Source organism: Callithrix jacchus, chromosome 14 (assembly GCF_049354715.1).
Source record: "Callithrix jacchus isolate 240 chromosome 14, calJac240_pri, whole genome shotgun sequence".
Lineage (NCBI taxonomy): Eukaryota > Metazoa > Chordata > Mammalia > Primates > Cebidae > Callithrix > Callithrix jacchus.
Genome location: NC_133515.1, coordinates 11,917,757 through 11,940,219, shown reverse-complemented (window position 1 = coordinate 11,940,219; position 22,463 = coordinate 11,917,757). Strand labels below are relative to the sequence as shown.

The 22,463-nt window shown below is 48.0% G+C and overlaps 1 long non-coding RNA gene across 4 annotated transcripts; it reads right to left on the bottom strand.

Moving 5' to 3' along the window:
• Nucleotides 1–15,894: 15,894 nt before the first annotated feature.
• LOC144579232 (uncharacterized) lies at nucleotides 15,895–22,192 on the bottom strand. 4 transcript variants are annotated; one of them, XR_013526346.1, is made up of 5 exons: nucleotides 21,424–22,192; nucleotides 21,184–21,330; nucleotides 20,994–21,069; nucleotides 20,120–20,240; nucleotides 15,905–16,019 (listed from the first exon to the last, which is right to left on the bottom strand). It is a non-coding gene; the product is annotated as an uncharacterized LOC144579232 (long non-coding RNA). The 4 variants fall into 4 exon arrangements; XR_013526345.1 differs by having other exon boundaries at nucleotides 15,895–16,007; nucleotides 20,994–21,330; XR_013526343.1 differs by having other exon boundaries at nucleotides 20,994–21,330.
• Between the last annotated feature and the right edge of the window lie 271 nt (nucleotides 22,193–22,463).

The following is a 22,463-nucleotide window of genomic DNA, read 5'->3' as shown; positions in this document are numbered from 1 at the left end:
TACAGAAGATGAATTAGAAGAGTTCAAAGAGGTTGAGAGGCCTGGCCAAGGTCTTACAGCTGGTAAGCAGACACTGAAATTTAAACCCAGCACTGTGATTCCAAAGCCCGTGTTCTTTGAAAAGACACTTCCTATGACAGACGCTGCTAGTTTCTTCTCCCAGTATCTGTCCCCGCTGCTTCCCCAATGATAGAACCCCTGAATCTTACCTAGGCACATGACCCTCTATCCATAGACATTTCCCATCATCCCTTGCAACAAGGAGTGGCCATGTGACACAATGTGGGTCAGTGAGATGTGAGTGGAAGTGTCATGTGATCCCTCTGGGAGGTCTCCATTAATCTTCCTTCCTGCTGCTCAGTGTGGATGCGGTGGCTGAATTGTGGCCGCTGTCTAGAACTATAAGGTATAGACCACTCACTGAATGCAGTAGGGCAGTAAGAGGGGAACCTGAGTTTTTGGTGGCTTCGTGAAGCCACCCACCATCCTGGACAACCTTTTTTATGTGTCCAGACTTTCTGTCACACACAGCAAAGCCTATGCCCAATATATTGTTTTTCCAGAATTTATAAAATAGATCCCAGGGGAAGGAGCCCTGTCAGGTACTGTCAGGTGTTGTGTTCTCACCGTCTTTTTTCTGATAGATATTCAACTATTTCAGTTAAAAAGTTTCTGCTGCTTAACTCTGAAAGTCACTTTAACTGTAAATCAGGAGCTGATGTGCAGCCTCCCCTCAAACGAAAGTGCCCCACCGCTTACGTTCTCTCAGGTTCGGGCTTAGCCTCGAATTATGGGAAGGTTTGTAACGGTGTCTAAAATTACTTTGACACCAGAAAGTCAGGCTGTGCCATTCAGGAACAGTCAGTATGTAATGATTCCCAGAACTATGGAGCTGAAGAGTCTTTGAGAAATCTAATCAAGTCTCTTCTTTCTACAGGTAAAGTGAGTTTCAAGTTAATTCCCTTCTCCAAATCACATGGCTGGTTGGGTGAGAAGAAGTGTTTCAACAAGGACCCTGTTCCAGTGGAACAAATCCCAAAATGCTGTCCTCCTCCAGTAACTGCCACCCCCCTCCACCCTTACCCCCATCTCCAGCCCAGGGAATTGTCTTGGTTTCTCTCCCTGGACTTGGGCAAAAGAGCTGCCTTACTGTGACTTCTCCAGGAAGTGGCTGCAGACAAGTAAACCACAAACATATAGTAGTGACAGTTTTCAATAATCAAAACCTCAAAAAAAGGTTGGAACCAAAATTGCTATAGTGTGGGAAACAGTAAATTTTTGGCAGGCCCAGAGGGGAAAAAAAATTAGTTTTGCAGCAAAACACTATTCTCCTGCCCTACTTTCTTTAAATGAGTTTTTAAATCACAGACAGCTTGACATTTCTGCTGGAATCTGAGTTGACCTTACTGGAAGAAAGAAATTTCAAGGGCAGCTCATTCCAAGTATTTGAGTTAGAATTCTATCCTTTTTTTCCCACCACATTCAACATAAGAAAACAGAGGCATATGAGGATAAGCAGAATCAGGCATAAGAAAAAGACAAAAATGGGCAAGGCACAGTGGCTCACGCCTGTAATCCCAGCACTTTGGGAGGTCGAGGCGGGTGGATCATGAGGTCCAGAGATAGAGACCATCCTGGTCAACATGGTGAAATCCTGTCTCTACTAAAAATACAAAAAATAGCTGGGCATGGTGGCGCTCGCCTGTAGTCCCAGCTCCTCAGGAGGCTGAGGGAGGAGAATTGCCTGATCCCAGGAGGCTGAGGTTGCGGTGAGCCGAGATCGCACCATTGCACTCCAGCCTGGGTAACAAGAGCAAAACTCGGTCTCAAAAAAAAGAAAAAGAAAAAGACAAAAATGTGTGAAGTGTGAGAGGAAGGAACAAGAATTCTGGAAGGTAGAAAGAGCTGACGACACAGCCCTAAGCTGGGCAGGTGGTGCAGCACGCACTGAGGTCCAGGTAACCATTACCTGCCTTTGATTCCCAGGTGTCTGCAGCTTCTGGTCATAGACAGTACATATAGCCTAAAGGGATGTAAGTGTTTACTCCACCTTTCCATTTAGTTTTTTTAAATTACAAAAAGACTGAAAAGTTGAAAACATACTATGACAAATGCAAGTATATATTTCACTACATTCTCCAATTGTTAATATGTTGCTGCATTTGTCTTATTCTCAATCTCTCTCCCTCTTTTTCTCTCACTATACACACACAGGCATATACACATTGACAAACACATCACAGACAGACACAGACACAGAGACAGACTTATTTTGTCCTGAACACCTGAAAGTTTTAGACATCATTAAGCTTCACCTCTAAATACTTCAGAATACATGCAGGAATGTATGTTTTTTAACAGATTGAGAACCTAGTAAGTAAACGATGGCTCCAGAAAGGAATTTTCCAGCATGTAGAAGGAATAACAATTTTATTTGATGATATATTTGAGTATATCTGGACTGAATTCACCCAGAAGATTAAACTCTTCTTTAAACCTACCTTTACCTTGTTCCCAGAAGTTTTTAGGCAACTGTCTCATCTCTGAATCAGGTGGCACAGTCATTCAAAGAACAAAAACAAGGTGTCAGGTGCTGAATGTCAATGAAGCCACATAACTATCAGGCCTTACACATACCACTGAGTCACCTCTAGTGTGTAAAATGAATTCCTAAGAGCCCAAACATGTTTTATGCGTGTCATATAAATCCTTCGAAACCCATGAGGAAATAAATATTTACATCAAAACTAACCCTGGAAAACTTTTATAAATTCAAAAGTGAAACGATATAAAATGTATTTTTTAACTAAGTCCTAGGAAATCACAGAATTTTAAGAGTTTGGAGACAGGGTGGAATTTCTGGACTCAAATATAGAGAAATACCTGACCAGGTTTCAGGTAACTTTTATTGAAAAATGTGCTGGCTCAAAACAAAAACCTAGATGAGGTTGTCTAGAAACTATTTTTGTTCTGTAGGAAAGAAAAAAGCTAGAGAAGGAGTCAGCCTCAGAGCAGCAGCTGAGACTGTTCCTGGTTTGCGTAGCTGTGTCAGAATGACAGCTGCTGATGTCCTGGACACTAGTCTCCTGTCCCTCATGGGACCTGGTGAGACAGATTGCTTCCTGGAGGCCATGTTGCAGGGAGACCCATCTTTGGCAGAATAGGGCATTGGGCCACATTGGGCTGAATCTCAGAGAAGCGAATCTGCAGAAGCTGATACAGACAGTTTTCACCAAGGCATAAGCACTCTCTTTATACTGTCTGCCAGCAAACATCGATTCTCACTAAAACCACCACTGAAGTGTCACTTAGTCAGTGGTTCTTGGGACAGAAGTTGGTCAAGTTCAGTCAACCAATCCAACTCATGATTCATTCATTCAAATCCTGTAACAACATTCCATTCCCATGAGCCTAGGTCATTCCAAGCCCCCAGCAGCCTGGACCATCAACCAACATTTGCTTCACCTGCCTTCTGCATTAGACCCTGCCCAGGCTGACACCCAGCAAGACCACTCCTCTAACCTGGAACAGTCACCATCCTACTCCAAAATGACTGATGAGGAAGCTCTACCCATGAGGCCTTGGGCATCTGCAGGGAAAACCCACAGGCTTCAAATTCTCCCAGGCTGGTATTTGGGTAAGAGGAATGCGCTGCTCTGTGCAACCCCAGAGGACAAAATTCGGAGTCTGGTAGAGCCCAGCATCCCCATTATAAATCTGGAGCAACGGAAATAGACTCCGGTACATTCAGTCACTTGCCCAAGGCCACAGAACTAAGGAACGACAAAGTAGGATGTAAACCCGAGTCTACACAATCCTTGGTTTTGTTACTCATTCTCTGCTCTGTAGAAGCATCAACACCTGGAGCTACAGGGAGCTCCAGAAGCCATTAAGTCCATCTGCCCAGCCAAACGGTCTTCCAAAACCCAGCATCCTCTATAGAAGGCCAAGCTTATCCTGTCACAAGATGCTCACTGCCTGTCTTGGGAAGTATCCACAATTAGAAATGTCTGTCATTTTAGATCCCAAATTTGCCTCCCTCTAAACTTCATTTATTAGTCATATTCTACACTCTGGGCAGCTTCGAAGAACTGTGTCAACACCTTCCGATAACCTTGAGAGTTAGGAGGTTTATACAGAAGAGCACAGTGTATCTGGACAGAGAAATGGGAATCCTGCCTTCCTTCTTGCCAGCAGCAGGGTGGTAGGCAGGTTACATTACCTGTGTGAGGCTCAGACTCCTCATCTGTGAAATGGGCATACCCTGGTGCTCACGGCAGGAGGACGGGATGTCACATCATATGTAACGAGCTCAGCAGTGCTGCAAAAAGAAAGTGCTCAACTAGCAGTAGCTCTCATCGGTGTTTTACAGAAGCAGAGCCAGGTATTCAGGGAGGTAAGGAGCTCGCTCAAGGACACAGCTGGCAGACATGATGAGAAATCAGCAATTCTGCCATCTGCATTCTGCCGAATTCCTGCTAAAGGACCCTTCCACAGGCCAGCCTGAGAACTCACCGGTAGCATAGCTGGTAACTTAGCTAACACCAGTTACTATACTAGAAATGTGTGCAATTTTACCTAATAGAATCCATAAGCCCAAATGCATAGATCCATATTATAGAACATATAAATGTTCTATAAAATACGCAATAGAAATGTCGCATGCTTGGCACATAAACACGCAATTCTAAGTACATACATACACATGCATACACACACACACACACACATATCCAAGGCTGCCAGGAATTCTAAGATTTTTATCTTAGTGACACGGTCTTCAAGCATATGGAACTGGAGGTTGGAACTGGGCTCCTGTCTTCACTCTACCTTTAACTAACTATGTAATCTTAGGCAACCACAGAGTCATTTGCTCAATCTCTGAGTCACAGTTTCTTCACCTCTAAAGTACAAAGGTTGGGCTGGTGAGACCTCCCAGGCGCTTTGCAGGTGTAAAACCCTGGGACTCTAAGTCAATCTGGATATGAGCTTAGGCCTCCTCAGTCCTAGACGCAACTTCAATAAAGCATCGAGTCATAGAAGACGATCACTGAGCCCAGTCAACTCTCTTGCCGAAGACCCCATGGCCAGCAATGGCAGAGCTGCCACTCAGGGCTTCTGAGGTCTCCTGGGCACTGGACTTCTAGTTATCTTGGGCTACCTGCTGGATGAAGTTAATTAGTAACTGGACACTCTACTGGCATTGGAGCAGGGATTGGTTGGTAACAGACATACACCCTTACAACAAATTTTGCTTTCAACCTTATACTCTGAGTGTGGGAAACACCTGAAATATTTGAGTAATCAGTCATCCAGAAAACCTGCCCTTCTAAAATATGACAAAGACAGAAGAAAGAAGGGCAGGAAGACCTGAGTAGGTGAAAGACAGCCAATCAGATGCTGGCACAAAGGCATGTAGCATATTTTACTCACAGGAGCAGGCTCGAAGTCTTCCTTCAGAAGCTCTTTCTGTTTATTTGTATGAGGTTGGCTAGTTTCTCAGAGTAGCAGATTGTATTTTCCAGAGGTGACCACAACAGTATCTCCCATCCCACTTGGTCTTCTAGAATGTGACTGTGCCACTCTGCCACCAAGAGGTGGAGTCTAACTCACCTCCCTTGAATGTGGGCTGGCCTGTAACTTGGTGTAACCAACACAATGCAGCAGAAGTGATGCTGTGTGAACTCTGGAACTAGATCAGAAAAGTCCGTGCAGCCTCAACCTGGTTTCCATGGGGTGCTCACTTCCGTGGAAAGCCAGTCCCATGAAAATGGTCCAACTACCCTGGGACCACCTCACTAGGAAGGCTACATGTAGGGCATTGGTTTACAGTCCCAGCTATGCCCAGCCTCCTGGGAACCCTGCAACGTCACCAGCCATGTGAGTGAAGCCATCGTGGACCCTCCAGATGAGTCCATTCACCAGCTGAGTATCACTGTTTGAACTCAATCAGACACATGGAGCAGAAGAATCACCTAGATGAGCCCTCAAATTCGTGACATATAGAAACTAGGAGTTGCCATAAAATAGTTGTCATTTTTAAGCCACTAAGTTTTGGGGTAGTTTTTCATACGGCAACAGGTGAACAGAATGCTCTATCAAAAGTGGATTCCAGATGGCAAATTGGAAAGAGGGAGGGGCCGAGAGAAGAAAACGCACACTGGAAAAAGCGGAATCTGATTGCCCAGTAGCAGAGGAGACAGGAAAACCATGACGGCAGATGCAAGAATCAAAGCACACAGCCATGTGGGGACTTTAAGCACGGACAGCAACAGTCCCTTCCATGTTACTGTGCCCTACTGAGAATATCAGGATGTTAAAGCACTAAACAGTTGATGCTCCTAATGATTTCCTTGAATCACAAAGAACAGTTTGAATTTTGTTCCAACCCCTCTTTCTCTAGAATGAGACAGTACATGCAACACAGACACAATGAGGATAATATTGCCGCTAACTCCCCATGTGTTTTCCTCCTTGCTATCCTGTGTTCTTCCGCCACTATGGCCCCAGGAAAGGGGAAGAGCAAAGGCCTCCTCAGAAGGAGGGAAGGAAGTGGACGTGACACAGGGGAAATTCCTTCCGGGTAGGAAGTGTCAGTAGAAGAAAAAGACCCTTTGGGCTCCAGTGAAAAGAGAGAAGGTACAAGAGGAATCAGGCAGGCAGTCCTGCTTCTTATTCTGGGTTTGAAACCTGGGATCAAAGGGACAAGAGGTAAAAGAGAATGGGAGGCCAGATGCAGAGGAATTTTTGCTCTGCTTCCAAGTTGCATCTCTAGAGGAACTCCACCTTGGTGAACATAAGGGGCGCTAAAGAAGAGTGGAAATAATGGTGTGGCTGTTAGGTAAAGAGATGCTTCACTCATGGGGGAGATTCAGACCTGCCTCTGCTCTCTCAGGAGAGAATGGGAGGTGAACTGAGATCTCGACTGAGATGGGGCTGCCATGATGAAAGACAGGATGACCTATAGCCACGGCTGCAGGATAATCAGTCAGCAAGGATTAGTGAGCCCAAGTCGGGGAATACTGCCCACCTGTTGGTAGATAGCCACTTTGCCAGTGTCCTGGGCTCTCCACCCTCTTCCACCTTGGCTTTCCTGGTGCTCCTCTGAGCAATTCAGGTGCAGCAACAGGTGCCATAGCATCTTTTCTGACGGGTTGGTACTCATGCCCTACTAATTGCTAAACATTTTAAGTATCACCTGGACAGTCTAAGCCACAGAAAAAACAAGATCATGGCCAAGATGCAGAGAACGTGCAGAGCCAGCAAGAGGCACAGTGGGGCCACCTTGGACAGAGCATTGGCTGTGACTCAACTGAGGCACCAGACCTCGGGTTTTCCCAGTCACAGACCCCAGCAGTAGATTCAACAGGACACCCCATGAGGGGGAAGGTCCAGGGACATCTCCATGGAAGCCAGTGCAGACCCCAAGTCAGCACGTGTGGATCAGCTGCCCACCACTCCCTGGGGACACAACTTCCCCTGCTTCTCAGGCTTCTTCCTGGCTAGAAAAAGGTGCTGGTGAGAAACTGGAAGAGTAAACATCTACCCAAAAGAAACAAAATGAATGCAAGGGAGGTAGATTTGAGCCAACTCAGACAGCAATACATGCAGCAGCAGGCTTAATTCCCTTGCCCTAGTTGAAAGGGGCCTTTAACTCCAAATGAGATTTATACTGGCAAAGCTTTAAAGGTGCTTTTTTTGGCATCAATTTGAAGTGAGTATCCATTTTCAACATTATATATATATATGTATATATGAAATATTTTCTTCCAATATTGTTAAGATGTAGAAACAGATGGGATTTTCTTTGTATGTCTTGAAACATCATCTTCTACTCTCTGGAAAATGTGCCCATCTTGTCCTCTGAGGGACACCAAGGGTGGCAACTATCCCAAGCCCTGTGTCCAAATGACAAGAAGTCAGCCACCCTCCCCTCAAATAAGACTGAAATTCCCAAGGGATTTTTGTCTGTACTGTATGGGAAAATCTCTCACCCTCACCACAGGAAATCTGGTCTTCAGCTTGAAGATAGCCCAGACTTGCTGGGTTTCTGCAGACCAGATCCAAAAAGTCCCACAGGAAACCTTTGGCTCACCATGGGGCTGTGGGCAAGTGTCCCATTCTCACTTTCAGCCCCTCCAGCTCCTCTCAGCCATCAGATGCCCAGCCAGCTCGTTCCGTGCTGGTGAGAGCAGTTCCGTGAAGCTTGGCAAGCTAAAATCCTGTGTCCCTCCCTCCCACCCCAGCTGAGCTAACTGGGTAACCCTATGTGGTGGGTACACCCATATTCACCAATATTCACTTCTCTGCACCCTTGAAGTCGGGTGGGGCATGTGACTGGGAAGGACAAGTGCCATTTCCAGGCCTGTGGGTTTCACAGCTGGTGCTCTGCTGCTAGCCTCTGTCCTGTGCGGTGCATGCTGAGCCCTTGTTCATCAATGTTGCCAGGATGGCACAGTCAAGCCATCTGGGCAGCAGGCTGAGGTCCACCTGCATCCATTGACCCACTCACTCCTGCTATGCCTGCTTCTGCTTCTGATAAATAAGAATAATCTCCACCCCTTGGTCTCTGTAAATTCTGTTTTGGAAACGACCTGGGTCTTTTCATCAAGGCCAACAGAAAGAACGACATCTGCTGCTGCTTTGAGCCTCTGACCCCTTGACTCTGACCTCCAGATCCTCTTTTAAATACTCACCTGCTTAGGTCAGGCCCACCCAGCACATGTGATCTTTTTTATTAACTTCAAGTCAACGGATTGAGAACCTAAAGTACTTCCGAAGAATTCCTTCACCCTTGTAGCATAAAGTAACCTAATCACAGGAATGAGGTTCCATCTATTCACATATCCCACAAGGAGGGGATTATACAAAAGCATGGATCAGTGGGGGTCATCTTGGAATTCTGCCTACCACAGACACTTAGGAAAACATTCTGATGAATATTAGCTCTAGAAAATTTAAGATCCACCCACAACTTTACACTAACTTCTTCCTTGCTCCCAAATAAGAAGCCCTCTTGCTAGACTTTCTAAATCCTTTCTACTCAAAGTGTGGTCCGCAGACCGGCAGCATGAACACCATTTGTGAAAAATTCAAACCTAGAGAATCAGAATCAGCCACATATTCATAAGACTCTCAGGAGATGTGAAAGCACCATCTCAAAGGCCCTTGTCCTGAACTAGTTCCCCCACAGGCTTGGCCCTGGACACGTCTCCTGAGGAAGGGGTTCTCAAAGTGTGGTCCCCCGATGGCAGCAGCAGCACCGCCTGGGCACGTATTAGAAATGCAGATTCCCAGGTGGTCAACCAGGACTTACTGAATCAGACACCCAGCCCTCTGCATTTTCTTAAGCCCACCAGTGATTCTGATGCAGGCTCAAATTTGAGAAGCACTGGCAAAAGGTAATCAAGTGTCTCCCCTGTGGAAAGTCATGATGGTAACATGAAAAAGCAACCCGAGTCTGCCCTGCTTCAAATGTGTGGTTGCTAAAGGCCAACTCTGCTCTCCTGGGGGAGGGGAAGAGGGCTCAGGGTCCCTGGATGTTCTGGACCCCTCAGCTCTAATTGTCAAACAGGCTTTAGAGGTTGGGGTGGGAATGGGGATGTAGGAGGGAAGCCCTACTAGCAGGGCCAGGTAGGGGGCTCCCAGCCCAACTCAAGAGCCTCAGAGAGAGGACAGCTCCCCTGAGACATTCAGCTGATCTTCCTTCTTGCTTTTTAGGGTAACCAAAGGGAGAAAAAAGGAAAAGTACAATCCAAATGGACAAGCTTCTAAATGAGGTTAGAAGAAAGGCGCTCTCCTGTGTCTGTGCATGCGGTAATGAGCAGGTGGGAAGGAAGCTCGCTGGCCTCAGGGTGGCAAAGCTGAAGAAATGGGCATGGAAAAGGTGAGGGTGCAGGAGGTGGGATGGAGCACAGAGAGGTGGCTGGCAGCTCCCACTGCAGCCACACAGCACTGGGGGGCTCCAGGAAGGTCCGGACACTTGGCTGCCGCTGATCACCAAGAGGGAACTCAGGGCAGCATAGAGTCTTGACCAAGATCTTAGAGCAGAGTTGCAGGTGGGGGCAGAGGGGTCCCGAGGAGCTCTAAGGAGAGCAAAAACCCCAAAAGGAAATGGATTAAAGAGAAGGAGCTTCAAACAGTAAGAGCCAACTGTGTGCCAGGATTTGAGAGAGACAGAGAAACAGAGAGGGACAGAGATAGAGAGAAACAGAGACAGAAAGATAGAGAGAAGTAGAGACAGGAGAAACAGAGACAGAGAGAGATCTGAGAGTCAGGATACCTGAGACTGTTTCTGTTGGAGCCTCAGGCAACTTTTCTGATTTCTCCAGAACTCGGGTGTCTGATCTGGGTGCCCCCCCTTACCCATGACCTTCTTCCCCGTGTGAGGGTGACCTTAAGGCCTGAGTGTCTGATATTACTCAGATTCATTGATCATACTCCTCATCACTCTCAACCTTACTATTTGCAGGTGGAAACACAGGCCCTGAGCAGTGAGCTGTCATGCAGCTCATCCCAGGTAAGCTGGGCTCTGAACCCAGGCCAGTTCACCTCTGGTGACGCACCGTAGCCCTAACCACACTCTGCCACCTCTCCCAGAAAACCACCCAAGAGCTCCAGGCACTACAGAATCCACAGTGACTTTAGAATATCAAACTGTTCACACCAGAAAATCTTATGAGGCTTTTAAGGAAGAAAGCCCCCCATTCAGTACACTTCCCATGCCCACTCCCCCATTCAGTACACTTCCCATGCCACTCCCCCATTCAGTACACTTCCCATGCCCACTCCCCCATTCAGTACACTTCCCATGCCCAACCTCCGTTCAGTACACTTCCCATGCCCACTCCCCCATTCAGTACACTTCCCATGCCACTCCCCCATTCAGTACACTTCCCATGCCCACTCCCCCATTCAGTACACTTCCCATGCCCAACCTCCATTCAGTACACTTCCCATGCCCACTCCCCCATTCAGTACACTTCCCATGCCCACTCCCCCATTCAGTACACTTCCCATGCCACTCCCCCATTCAGTACACTTCCCATGCCACTCCCCCATTCAGTACACTTCCCATGCCCACTCCCCCATTCAGTACACTTCCCATGCCCACTCCCCCATTCAGTACACTTCCCATGCCACTCCCCCATTCAGTACACTTCCCATGCCACTCCCCCATTCAGTACACTTCCCATGCCCACTCCCCCATTCAGTACACTTCCCATGCCACCCCCCCGTTCAGTACACTTCCCATGCTCAACCTCCATTCAGTACACTTCCCATGCCCACTCCCCCATTCAGTACACTTCCCATGCCTACTCCCCCATTCAGTACACTTCCCATGCCACTCCCCCATTCAGGACACTTCCCATGCCACTCCCCCATTCAGGACACTTCCCATGCCCACTCCCCCATTCAGTACACTTCCCATGCCACTCCCCCATTCAGTACACTTCCCATGCCACTCCCCCATTCAGTACACTTCCCATGCCCAACCCCCATTCAGTACACTTCCCATGCCACCCCCCATTCAGTAAACTTCCATGCCACCCCCCATTCAGCACACTTCCCATGCCCACTCCCCCATTCAGTACCCTTCCCATGCCACCCCCCATTCAGTACACTTCCCATGCCCACTCCCCCATTCAGTACACTCCCCATGCCACCCCCCATTCAGCACACTTCCCATGCCCACCCCAAATTTAGTACACTTCCCATGCCCACTCCCCCATTCAGTATACTTCCCATGCCCAACCTCCATTCAGTACACTTCCCATGCCCACTCCCCCATTCAGTACACTTCCCATGCCACCCCCCATTCAGTACACTTCCCATGCCCACCCCCCATTCAGCACACTTCCCATGCCCAGCCTTTCGTAGTGGAAATGGGTCTCAGTGGTCTGCTGTCTTGTGTTGGATTCCATGGCGATTTTGCCTGTGGCCTAAAATCGTGGAAGGTCCTTAGAAACCCTCTGATCCAGCCCCTTTTTTGACAGATAGAAAAACTGAGGCCCAGGAAGTTCAAGGAATGCTTAAGGTCACCTTCCCACAGGGGAAGAAGGTCATGGGGAAAGAAGGTGGCCCGGATCAGGTACCTGAGCTCTGGAGAAATTGGGAGGGTTGCCTGAGGCTCCACCAGAAATGCTCTCAGATGTCCAGACTCCCAGATTTCTCTGTGTCTCTGTCTGTCTCTGTGTGTCTCTCTCTGCCTCTGTTTCCATCTCTTTGTCTCTGTTTCTCTATCTCTCTATCTCTGTTTCTCTGTCCCTGTCTCTCTTTGTCTCTGTGTTTCTGCCTCTCTCTAAGTATCTCCCTCCATCTCTGTCTCTCTGTCTCTATCTCTCTCTGTCTCTGTCTCTCTGCCTCTCTCTGTCTCTGTCTCTGTCTCTCTGCCTCTCTGTCTATGTCTTTCCACTTCTCTCTCTCTATTTGCCTCTCTCTGTCTCTCTGCCTTTCCCTCTCTGCCTCTCTGCCTCTCTCTCTCGCTCTCTCTGCCTCTCTCTCTCTGCCTCTCTCTCTCTCTGCCTCTCTCCCTCTGCCTCTCTCCCTCTGCCTCTCTCCCTCTGCCTCTCTCCCTCTGCCTCTCTCTCTCTCTCTCTCTGCCTCTCTCTCTCTCTCTCTCTGTCTGTCTGTCTGTCTCTGTCTCAAAAGCTCTTACCTGCAGCTCTGCATTCTCTCACCTGTTGCTGCTCACCTGGGGAAGGCTGCCAGGCCAGACTTTCACCTCCAGCGGGAGCTCAGCAGTAGAGCAGGGATTTATACCCTCTTGGGAGCTGGGATTTCCTAACCGGGCGGTGTCACCCGCTCACACTGGGTGGCAGTGGACACACCTTTTCCTCCTCACGGGGAGCACCACCAGGCTGCAGTGCTGGGGCTGAGTACATGATCACCCAGATGGGGAAGTGGCCAAGGAAACTCCGCATAAGTTTCCCTATTTTTCTGTGACTCGCTAAAAGTTACGTACTTCCAGCTGAGAGGTGGTTTTAAAGTGATGGGCGTTTTGCCCAACTGTGGCCCCATTAAAGAGAAAAAGACACCTTTGATCTTTAGTCAGTGGAAGAGTTGGTTTTCCATCCGAGGAACACTTTTAGGATCTAAGAAAGGTTATGTTTTTGTTTCAATTTGTTTTCTGAGTCCTGTATGATTTTTAACTGTTAAGTAAAGGGGGGGGTGGTTTTCTAATTCCTTATTCTAGATTGTGGAGTTTGCAGAACTGAATAGTTTGTCTTCTGAAAGTGGGAATCCAGCACCAAGTCATGTCTGCACAAAACCAATGTCTCCTAAATCCCCCTAACCAGCTGGAAGGTGCTGTTGGTTGCTTCTCTCTCCCACGCAAGTTGCTGCCGTGGAGTTAGAGGGGACAAAATTGAGGCAGGGTGCACCTGGCTGCTCAGAGCCGGTGGGTTCTCTGCAAGCCTCACGGGTAACAGGACCAACTTCGGTCCTGCCTTGCACATGCTCCACCCACAGACTCCATCCACAATGGCTGCCCTGATGGAACTGCAGAGAACTCAGGGTCCTGGCCCACCCTTGATATCAACAGGAGGCCAAGTGGGAGCCTGAAACCTTGGCCACGGCCTCCCTGGAAAGCCAGGCTGCAGGGCTGGAATCTTCCATCGTCCCCCGCCTCCCCTTGCCTATGTGCTCACTCGTGTCGCTCCGTTTAGGAAGAGGTGTAATTTGGAATCCCCCTGTTGGTGGTTGGAAAGGAAGAATGTTTTTCACAATGTCATTTAAAACCATGGCATTCACCTTCATAATATCGTCCGCCTGATTCATGCAGATCTTCATTTTCTTACAGGTAAAGAGGCAGGTATAGAAACTCCTTTAGAGAAATCTTAGGGAATTCACACCCCCAGAACAAATGGCTAAGTCAGAAGGACCCATGGGCCCTAGTTTTATCCTTTTGCTAACAAAGGAAGGTAACTCTCCAAAGTCAAATCCCAACTGTTTAAATAAAATCTATGAAAAATTAGAGCTAGGTAGAAACTTAGAGATGGTCAAACCTGTTCTCCAGTTCAAAAAGAAGAGAAAACTGAAGTTCAGACATTTGGGAAGGGGGAGTGAGGTGAGTCAGCTGTACCGATTTAATGGTGTTTATAACTTCACAATGGGTGAATTCTTAAGGAAACTGTATGGAAACTATGAACGCCCCAAAATGGAGTTTGTTGAGCAGAGGGTAGATGTTACATTACATCATGTTTATTCTTTTTAAGGACCATTAGAGGGTGAAATATTTGTTTTTTTCCCCATCATTTTGACGTGGTAAGATTGAAGAATAAAGCATAAATTTTGAGTCAAGCCTAGTACCTTCCAAGAATGGGAACTCATCCCAACAAGAAAATCTCACCAAATACCATCATCATCCCAGGATCAAGAACACACCAATAATTGAGCCCTTCTCTCCACCCTTGCTCTGCGGTCAGCCAAACACATCTCTCCCAGCTGACCTGACTCAGTTAGGATCCGGTTCACCAAATAACACAGGAAACCCACAGCTTAATATAGCCAAAGAGAGGAAGCAAAACCATGCAATCTGCCCTTGGCCATGCTGGAGTTAACTGCTGATCTTGTGATCTACAAGGAGGAATTTACATAACCTCACTTCTTTCTATGGGAAAACTTGATCACAGAGTCACAAGAATTGCTTAAGCAGTCTTTTCAAGAATTAATGCTCAGACCAAACACACACGCAAGAGTCAGTCCCCGGGCCTGCTGGGGGGCTCATGGAGCAATGGCTACTTTACCCCTCCACCCCCACTTCTATGGGCTATGCTGCTCTGGCTCCACCAACAGCACATTTGAATGGCTCAATTTCTCCACCAACTGATGGGAAACCCACAAAGCACAGAGTGTTCTCTAGAATCATGAAATCCTCTGAGGTTTGAGGTGAAAGTCACCCAGGATGTTTATTGCAAAGATTGAAGCAATGATTCTTCATTTTTTAGACCCAGCAGGCCTTTCCAAAGTCTGCTTTGGCTCAGAGATTAGCAGAATCCTCTGAAAACCCTTGTGACAAGGTTCCAACCCCACTCCCTTTCTCATAATGTACAAGCCACAGAGTGGGGAAGGTGAGAAGGGAGAGAGAGGCTACGTCATGTATTACAACAGGGAATACGTGTCCCCCAGCTTTTACGGGGCAGCCTCAATTCCAAATACCCTGTCATATTATCCCCATAAACTCACTCAGTGTTGGATCAGAGATTCTTAATCTTGATTCAAAGAAATATGGTCAACAAAATCATGGGATAAATTTAGAAGTCAGAATCCATAAAATTAAAAATTCTGGCCAGGCACAGTCCTAGCACTTTGGGAGGATGCGACAGGAAAATTGGCCATGAGTTGGAGACCAGCCTAGGCAACAAAGCCAAATCCCCCGTCTCTACAAAAAAAATAATAATAATTTTAATTATCCAGGTGTTGGGGGGCATACCTGTAGTCCCAGCTACTTGGAAGACTGGGGCAAGAGAATGGCTTGAGCCCAGGAATTTGAGGCTGCAGTGAACCATGATTATACACTCCACTTCCGCCTGGATGACAGAGTAAGACCCTGGCTCAAAAAAAAAAAAAAATTCTAAAGGCTGTCCTGGTCAACTGGACAATAACAGAAAAAGAGAAAAAAGAAGAAAACTCTGTGTGTTAATCCCTTTCCCATGTAACGTAACATGTTGTTCATGACTTCCAGGGATTAGGACATAGACCTCTTTGGGTTCCACTATTCCGCTCACCGCAAGCTCAAAGATTCTTTCCAGCCCTCACAGTCTGTGTTTTACAATTCTAAACAGAAGCATTAAAAAAAAAAAACTGCATAATTTCGAACACCTCAATTCCCTTTATACCTACTGCTAAGATTGTCTGAAAGCATAGACAAAGTATGCACAGAGCTTTAGAGATCTACAGGAGAGATTTTATTTTTGCTGTTCATTTCAGAGAAAATCCAATCTTCATTGCAGAAGTGCTTTTTTGTTCCAGTCTTTTCTTCTGCTTCTTTTTCCCACCTTGGGTTTCTGTGAGAGACACTGGGGAAGGTGAGAATTCCAGGACACCACCCATAACACGAACAACCCCTGCCCACTTTCCCTCCACCCTCCTTCCACAAGACCCAGAGCATGCATGAGAGGGTAGCTGGAACCTGGCCCCTCCAGAGTCTGCTCTCCCTCCTTGGGCACCCAGGTTCCGCATAGTACCTGGCCCCGAACACTCCACCCTGCTGCTCTTCCATCCACACAACCAAGCCTTCCCCCGGCCCGTGGGCTCAAGAGGCTCCAGTCAGGCCCTTCCTGCTCTGACCTGAGGCCCGCTGTCTCCCTTGCAGGGGGTGGAAGCCCTGCTCCTTGGCTTTGCCCTTCTTCCCCATGAACCCAAGAAGTCTATTGCAAGAACTGAAGCAATGATTCTTCATTCTTTAGACCCTGGAGACCTAAAAACTATCCCTGTCTGTCTGAGAGAGAAACCCTGGAAGTCAACTTCACAGGGCACAGATGAGCCATTCACTGAGGTGGACCTACACTCCCTGCTCTGGGGTAGAAGTGAAAAAACTTCCTGTTCCTCATGATGGAAATCTGATTTTCATTCTGCATCAGGGAGCAGTGCAATGCTCATTCGTCCTGCTATTATTTGAGAACCAGCTCAAGTGTCCCCACACTGAGAATAGGCAGACTGGCTTTTCTTGCCAGCAGTCCCAGCTGCTTCCTAATCTGGTCCAAACTGACAGAGAAGACCCGAAATCATGGTGCTCTCACAGACATGATCACGTCGCCTCTGTTACGCACCTGGGGGCTGAAAGAGGCCACCGTCCACCACAGCTGACACTGTGCGTATACCTCTGCATATCACGGCAGCTCCAATCTGAAGCCCTGGGAGCTGCAACTGCCGTGGAGCCTGCAGTCTATAAAGCTCATCGCTGAGATATGAAGGTCGATTCAGCCCCACCAGGCTCAGCAGGAAGAGATGGTGAGCAGACTCTCAGACAGCAGCTCTTGGATCCCAACCAATACGTAACGCCTGAACCAACCCTCAGCTCCCCATCTTGCAGCAGCCACCCCAGCCATCCTCCACATCCCCCTCCCCTCATCTCACCCACCCCAACCCGCCAACCCCACCAGCTATTCTAATCAATAACCCACTGGATCTTCTCAGCTCCCTTAGACGTAACAATTTCAAATAGCTGGTTAACTGAATTGACGTTAGACTCACAATGAAGGTGGTAAAAAGCAAACAAACAAAAAAAGGCGAGCTGTCTTCCTTAGGACTCCCAGCAGGTGTTTAGGGATGTGTGTGTGTTCATGAGTTGCTATCCCTCATTCTGGCTCCCCTGAGAGCCACGCCCAACTTCCACCACCACTGCCTAAGCAATAATGACTGCTTCTGGCTAGCACCTGGGAGGGCTTCTAGAAGGTAAGAAGACAGACTCCAACACTGTCATTTTGAAGTTCTCAGTATATTAAACATTAACGACCTATGCCAAAATAGAGCAAGAGGTACCAGGCTTTATTCTAAAAGTTTACATTTAGAAATAAATGCTTTAGGATCAAACAAACCTCATATGCACAACTAACTTGGAGATAAAGCCTCAGCACCACCATACACACACAGCCTTTGTAACTGTCACAGAAATGGCCTTTCTGGTCACCCTCACTCACACTGCACAACCCCTGACCACCCACCCTATTTTTTATTTTTATTTTTGTGTTTTAGAGACAGGGCCTCCCTCTGTCACCCAGCTGGAATGCTCTCAACATAGTTCACTGTAACCTTGAAGCTTTGGGCTCAAGCCTTCCTCCCATCTCAGCCTCTGGAGTAGTTAAGAAGACAGGCACACACCACCACAGCCAGCTAATTTTTAAAAATTATTTATAGAAATGGGATCTTGCTGTATTGCCTTGCCCAGGCTGGTCTCCAACTCCTGGGTTCAAGCGATCCCCCCTTCCTTAGCTTCCCAAAGTGCTGCGATTATAGGCATGAGCCACCATTCCAGCAACCCTCTCCATTATATCCCTAGTATCCATACTATCTTCCAACTTCCAGGAAATTGTTTCTTTGAATCTTGAGACCCTCAAGGGTCTCAAGGACATAGGACATCTTGCTGGGTTCAGCTGATATCTGAGTCTTACGCTTCTGAAAAGCAGTCATGGTGCTTGAATTGGCCTGCAGGGTCTGAGGGTACCCACTGCCTTCTTCAGTGTGTGTGTGTTATAGAAAACAACAGCCTTGCACAAACCCCACCTGCATGTCCTGCTGTGCTAGCGGGGCTGTCAGGCACGCAAACTTTATGCTGGGCCTGACTTTGATTTGCCGTCTTCAAAACACTCCTCTCCCCCAGGGCAGGCAATCAGGGCAGGCTTTGGCAGCGGGGATGACGGCCTTGGCTGAAGTCAACCATGAAGGGGAATCCATGCTCCTCTGTGTCCTGTCACGAGCTGGCACGCCAGCTTTCATTGGAAATGACATTCCGTGTGGCCACCGCGTCATCCCACTTCATCTAGCACTACCTAAGCAATTGCATTTGCCAACCACCCCAGGCCATGGAGGCACACTGCTACAGCCAGGCTGTCCCCAAACTATGATGGAGGGACACCCAGAGAGAAAAAGGAAAGTGGGAGGCCCCTCACCTGGCATGGGAGGGGCCGTCTGAGCTTAGAGACAAGAAGCAGTTACACACCAATGCATATTTACAGAGAGATTTTAAATGGATCTGCAGGGAACACCATTTCAATGTACACCCAGCTCAGAGCCAACAATTTCCCGTTTCTTTGTAAACTACACTGTATTAACCCAGTCTTTTACTTTCTGTGTTCTGATGCTTTGATATCTGGTGCCTTGCTGATACTAGAAGGACTGCCACACCCAGGCCTAGCCCATTCTCACCAATTGTTCTGCAAGCATGCTTCCCAAGCCAATCAGCCCTGAGTACACCCCACGACCATTCCCAGTATCAGCAACTCACCTTCTGGGCCTCTGTCTACCGACCCTAATCACCCCAGGCCAGGTACCAGACAAGCAGAACCCACTGAAGACATTTACATGAACCAGTCCTAAGCCTGCTTCCTCCACCGCACTTGTGCCTTCCTTCAGAAACACCGTAACGGCAGCTTCCCTCCATCCACCTTCTGCCCAGCCCTGCAGCCTCCCCACGTGCCCCTTCTAGTGTACCCCTTCTGCCTGGAAACTGTATGACAGTCTTTTCAATGGCAGGCACCCCTGAACTGCTAGTCTTGCTACGTCTAAATCATAATGATACCTGTGTTACAGTCACCCTTCCCTGACTCAGGGGAATGTTTGTGTCCCAGGGGCTGACTCCTGAGATAGGCTATCACATTCCTTTTTTTGGGAATTTGGATTTGGTCCCAGAAGGAGACAAGTCAGCCTCTGTAAGGACCTACACATCTAAGGTGTAAACTCAAGTGCTGAGGGGGTCACCTTGTCTCACCCACTACCCAGAAGAGCCAAAAGGTTGCAGTTCAGAGAGAAAAGAATGAGGGAGACATGCAGAAAGAAGCAGGAGTGAGTTGGCGCCAGCCCACACCCCCTCTGCTCTGCCCCAAGTCCTCTCTGAATGGCAGCATTCCTGGCCCTGGGCCCCCATCTCTTGAGACCACATCTGGTCACTTCCAGGGCCACATCTCAGATCCAGGAGCCTCTGGTGTCCACTTCAATGCTTTTAGTTTGCCATTTGGGTGGTCCATTTGCCTCTCAGGTAGAACCCCTTGTGAAGCATTCCAGTCTCCTTTGGGCTAAGAAAAGTAATTTAAAAAAAATATTTTTCTGCACCCTGCCAGGGATAGCCAAGGGCAGGACAGCAAAGGGAGAAAAGCAAATGCCCCAGGATGAGAAAAGAATGGCAGAGGCAGGAAGCAGCAAACGCCCTGGGTCAGGGAGTCAGGGCTGCCTGATCCAGCTCCTGGGGCAGCTTCTTACAGCACTGCCTGCACCACAGCAGCAGTGCATCCTGGCCCCCACCCCAGGCTACAGAACCAAAGGCCAGAGGTAAGGCCCAGCCACCTGCGGTGAACAAGCCCCCCAGATGATTCTGATACGCATAGAAGTGTGAGAAACGCTACTCAGATGGTTCTCATCTCTGGCTATACAAAAGGATGACTCCAGGAAGCCTGCATCTCACCTTCACACCAAAAAAGACCATGGTGAGGCCAGGCCGGTCAGCACTTTTTAAGCTCCTACATGGTTCTAGGAGGGTGGAGGGCTGTCCACGCATGTTCTCCATTGCCTTATGTCTCTAGCTCCTGCAGAGAGAAAAAGCAAGTAAGTGAGAACCTTCCAAGGTGGACTCACAGGGGACAGTTAATAAAGACAGAGGTGAAGCCAAGGCTGCAGAGCTAGGTGAGAATGCACCTTGCAGGATAGTGGCACTTCCAGCGCCTGATCCTCAGTGTCTTATCAGGGCAACCAGGGATCTCGGACTCCAGTTCACATTCACCAGGCTCGCAAAGACCAAGCTCTGCACCAGCATCTTTGGCCATTCTTTCATTCATTCGTTTTGCTAATATACTTTCAAGCACCTGCTCCAAGCCCAGCATTGTTCCAGGCTGTAAGGATTTCCATGGCACTGGAGGAAAATGCCAATTATGAAGATGTAAACAAGTAAATGGCTTCATTGTAACCAGTAAGATGCATTGTAAGCAATACTCAGGCAGGTCCTCTGCACTGGACACTTCCCTCCACAAGGTAGAGCCACTCTAATGTCATTTCTTGCTGGATTCAGTCCGAGTGATTGGCACTATCTGTTGTCACTCATGGAGTCTGCAGTGCATCGCCCTTGGGTTTGTAAGCCTTGATCCGACCACACTCACGTGGTAAAAGTAGGGGCTCCAATAATATTTTGGAAATAGAACTAGGGTGAAATTCATTCTAATTTTATCTATATGAAAAAGAGTTGCTAAGTACAAAAACACAAACAAAATTATAGACAGTACAATCACATACTTAAGAAAATCAGTCACAGAAGAGTGATGATGCACTGATGACATCATACTTACTTGTTTTAGGCGTTATTATTCAGAACATTGTTAGCCTGAATCCATTTCCAGAATGCACTTGACAGACTTCCAGCTGCTTTTTAAATAGATACATTCCGTGCTGATTCAAGCCGATCTGCTTCTCAAAGCACTGAATGAAAATCAAATAAGGCAGCGTGTTAGTCAGCACAGGCTGCGTCTAACAAAGTACCTTCGACAGGATGGCTTAGAAACAACAGGAATCTGCAATTTATTTCTCAGAGTTCTGGAGGCTGGAAGTTGAGTCAGGTGCCAGTGTGGGGTTCTGCAGAGGACCCTCTTCCTGGTCGCAGATGACCATCTTCTCCCTATGTCCTCACTGGATGAAAAGAAGGTGAGGGAGCTCTCTGGGGTCTCTTTTATAAGTTCACTAATCCCATTCATGAAGGCTTCACCCTGGTGACCTAATTACCTCCCAAAGACTCCACCTTCTCTTAGCAGAACCTTGGAGGTGAGGATTTCAACAAAAAGAATGTTGACTCTTGGGGGAAACCGACATTCCGTTCACAGCAGGCAGTAAATGGTGTCTTGCCTGAATCTTGGGTTCATGCCTTGCCTTCCAGCTGCTGAATGAGAAAAAGAAAGTCCCTCCCCTGAGGCTCCAAGAAAACAGCCCCACCTTCACCCCATCAAAGCCCTCTGGAGGGGGAATGAATGGCCAACCATCCTGACCACTCTCCAAAACACCGTGCTCACCAAGGAGACAATGTTCAGATCACTCTTGGGTCTGGTCTCAGAGAAGTCAGCCCCAGGAAGAAGTACGGAAGAATTTCACCCCCAGACTTTCTTACAGTCCTGATTGGGGTTGTGGAGGAGGCGGCCAGGCTCTCCAGGATTCTGTGGGCCTAGCCATTAACTCTCTGGGGAATCTTAGTGTCCCATGAGCTCCCCTGCCCAGTGCCCTGGCTGCCCTGGCCCTTAAAGCAGAAGAAGCCAGCCAGGCCCACCCTCGCCAGCCCAGAGGAGCTGCCCAAGCTTTTTGGCTGTCTTGGGCCAAATACTGCTGGAACTAAGCAGAATATTAGCTGTGGCTTGGGTTTGTCTAGTTAGATGGTCGTGTTTTGTTCTTGTGCTTGTAAATCCACAGACCACAGATCGTCCAAGCAGCAAGAGCCTCGAGGCCACTCCAAGGCACCCTCTGCATTTGTCAATGAAGAAGCCAGTGATGGGGCTTCATCTATATTAAATATTGAGCTTTAATGACAAAGCTTTGAAATAACAGATGAAAAAATCATTTTCCAGAACAGGCTCCCACCCTTCTAGATGCACTAGCTACACAGGCATCCTCTAGCTATACAGGGCCAGGCAGTGCTGTGGGACGCTAGTCTCAGGGAGGCCTATCCTGGAACTGTGTCTGGGTCCAGGTTGACTCAGGTTCTCAATTCAGCTTCAAAACCTTTAGCAAGAGCCTTAATGTCTCCAAACCTGCAGTTCCACTACCGTGATGAGAGG